The sequence below is a fragment of the Rutidosis leptorrhynchoides genome, chromosome 10 (genome assembly GCF_046630445.1).
Source record: "Rutidosis leptorrhynchoides isolate AG116_Rl617_1_P2 chromosome 10, CSIRO_AGI_Rlap_v1, whole genome shotgun sequence".
NCBI lineage: Eukaryota > Viridiplantae > Streptophyta > Magnoliopsida > Asterales > Asteraceae > Rutidosis > Rutidosis leptorrhynchoides.
The window spans coordinates 247,618,719-247,621,990 of record NC_092342.1 but is presented as its reverse complement, the minus strand read 5'-3'; the positions used below and the strand labels follow the sequence as shown (position 1 = coordinate 247,621,990).

Sequence of the window (3,272 nt, the reverse complement as noted above, 5' to 3'; positions counted from 1 at the left end):
GCTCCAGGTCACCTAAATTTAACCACAAGTATAAAATATAGGGCATTAACTTGATACTTGCACCTGAGTCCGCTAAAGAACGAATCAAATCAGATCCATCCACTCGACAAGGCACAATGAATGGCCCGGGATCACCCAACTTATGTGGCAACTCACTTTTTTTCATAAGAGCATTGCATTCTACTTCAAGAAATGTTGTAGATGCTTTCTCGTGCTCACCCTTCTTATCTAACAAATCCTTCAAAAACTTCCCATAGTTAGGCATACCTGCAAGCATATCAACCAAGGGCACATTCACACAAATATTATTAGTATTATTAGACTTAAAACCATTCTCCTTCGGTCTCTCGCTCGCGGGTATGGAACTGGAGGTTCATAAACTTTCAACTTTGGTGAACTTTGAACTTTCACTTCATCCGCCACCTAGCTTCCATCTCACGTTTAATTCGAGACATATGAGACTCGGTCGCTTTTTCCTTCTCAACAATCACAGTCTCCTCCACCATCGGTACTTGCAAAACATTAGGATAAACAATAGGTAGAGACTCGGAAGTCTCCGTGTTAACAATCAAACCACCCCGGGTGGTAATAGAATTTACATGCTTGCTTTTTGTCAGCTCGACATTTGAATTCACTTGAACATTTGTCGAGAGAGCAACCGGTTTCCACTTAGGTGACGGTTTCACCTTAGCTTCTACCTTCGCTTCAAACCTTTTCATAAAATCTTGAACTTTTAACCTTGGAAACTCGGTAGTGTCCATACTATTCACTTCCGAAACATTCAATGAAGGATATGTAGAGCATTCGGAACTATTGGACATCTCAAAAATTTAAGAGTTCCCAAATTCAGAAGAGATATCACGAACTCGTATTCCATCGTCCATGTTAAGATCAACATTATTCATACTTTCCCATATATTCTTCAAACTCTTCACACTCAACCCACTATTCACTTCCAAGTTGTCCTCTTCCTCTTTCACTCTCATAAATCCTGAGTCACAGAGATGAGTATAATTTAGCTTGTCGGTATAATTGGGAAATACAAAATCACCATACTCCGTAGAAGTAGCAATGGCGTTAACCTGCGAGTAATTGGAAAATTGGGGTGCCTTGTTCGTTTGTGCACTTTGACTTGTACCTGTACTAGGGTTTACCTGGGTGTTTGATGGAAGAGTACCCGGTGGTCTCTCCACTAACATTGTTGCCATTTTACCCATATTTCGCTCCAAATTTTGGATCGAGGCTTGTTGAGTTTGCAATTGTTGCTGCACTAATTCTTCCTCCTGTGTTTGTTTAACCATGTAACCGCGCACCAAATCCTCCAAGTTATCTTTCTTCGGGACTTGTCGTTGAACTTGGGGTTGAACGGGTGCATGGTATTGATTTTGGTTTTGGTATTGGTTTAAGGGTGGTTGATAGTGTGGTTGACGTGGTTGGTATTGATTTTGGTTTTGGTTTCAGTTATTAAAACCTGGGGGTCCATTCCGCTAAAAAGCAAAGGTCATTTGATTACCTTGGTCACCTTGGTAACCCATGTTCCTTCCTTGGTATGCATTTGAACTTCCACTTTGATTTTGAGCATTAGCCAAAAAATTCACATCTTAAATCATCGGTCGATCATTAATATCACGATCCTTAGAAAGATGAGGGTCGTGGCAAATCTCACATCCCACTTGCATAGCGAAAACCGTTGAGGTTAACTTCTCAATTTCATTTCCAAACTTTTTGAATTGATTAGATAATGAAGCAATCCTCTCACCACTATCATCCTCCGAAGCCGCATTTGCTATTTTCTTTCTTATCGGGGTGTCCCTTGAAGGTGTCCATTCATACGTATGAACGGAAATGTCTTCCAACAATTGATAAGCTTGGTTTGGAGACTTATACAAAAATACACCACCCGCCGAAGAATCAAGAATACCTCGTGTATGTTCATCGACCCCTCGATAAAAAGTTTGGACGATTTACCCTTTTTGTAACCCGTGTTGCGAGTAATTTATCAACATTCTCTTCAATCGTTCCCAAGCCTCATAAAGTGATTCATCATGTTTATGAGCAAAGGAATTAATCTCCATTCGTAACTTTTCGGTCTTAGCCGGTGGAAAATACCTCGAAATAAAATTATCCCTCAATTGAGCAAACGTAGTAATGGAGTCTGGTTGCAGAGATTTCAACCATGCACTAGCATCACCTGATAAGGAATACGGAAAAGTTCTCAATTTAAAAGCGTCGTCAATTACACCTTGATTCTTATACAATTGACACAAATCCTCGAATTGTTCCATGTGTTCAATTGGATTACTGTTGGTCCTTCCATCAAATAATGTATCACGCAACATATGAATAAATTGACTCTTAACCTCCCAAGTCTAGCCCGTAATGTCAGGCCTTCGAATGACGGGTAAAATTGCTGGAGGTTCAGTTTGTCAAGTGGTCCACATCGGTTGATCATTCGGATTCTCTGCCATTTCTTCTTCTTCTTCTTCAAATGTTTCTTCGTAAACTATTAGTGTCAAATTCGGAGTGGGACCACTAGTTTCTGATTTCGTCTCAATCTTTTCTTTCGTTCCACTAGGGCTTCCCTTTGGTTGTTGATTTTTCTTTCGAGCTTTAGACTTCTTGGTATCCTTATGAAACTTTCTCTCCAGTTCAGGATGAGGTTCTACTAGTTTTCCCGTAGGAAAACGGGGCATAAACCTTATCACCTAGCTATAAGATCACAAGCACAAATAAGAAAACCGTAAACAGAAAAAGTAACTTTCGTGGGATAAATCCCAACGAAAGGATCGAATAACCAAAAGTGATACAATCCCAATTGCACACCGCTCCCTGACAGCGGCACCAAAAGTTGATGTGTGTTTACTATACTTATAAAAATGGGACAAAACAACCACTTTACTAACACACAAATGGGCAACAAATCCCAATCATACGTAGCTTAGTTAAAGGTAAGTCAGGTCGATCCACAGGGAGTAGTTTGTTTAAGAATTGAATCACGATTAATTAAACCAAACGGGGGGAGTTTTCTCAATATAGAGATAATGATTTAAATAACGAAATAAGATAATAACAAATAAACAATGATAAAAGACGGTGTCCACTTAATTGATTCCTTTCGATGTGGATTGTAAAACAGTTAAACCAATTATATTGTTGAAAGATATATAGTCTTATGACTACTGGCCAATAATCACAAAACCTCGACTAACAAGAATCAATCAACTATCGCCAATCTTTCCTTGTCAATCAAGCTATACCCGACTAGTGATCGT

At 39.4% G+C, this 3,272-nt stretch overlaps 1 non-coding gene across 1 annotated transcript; it reads left to right on the top strand.

Annotated features, from left to right (window-relative positions):
- The first annotated feature begins 1,977 nt into the window (after positions 1–1,977).
- On the top strand, positions 1,978–2,083 carry LOC139874120 (small nucleolar RNA R71). Its single transcript, XR_011767824.1, has one exon. It is a non-coding gene; the product is annotated as a small nucleolar RNA R71 (small nucleolar RNA).
- Positions 2,084–3,272: the final 1,189 nt, after the last annotated feature.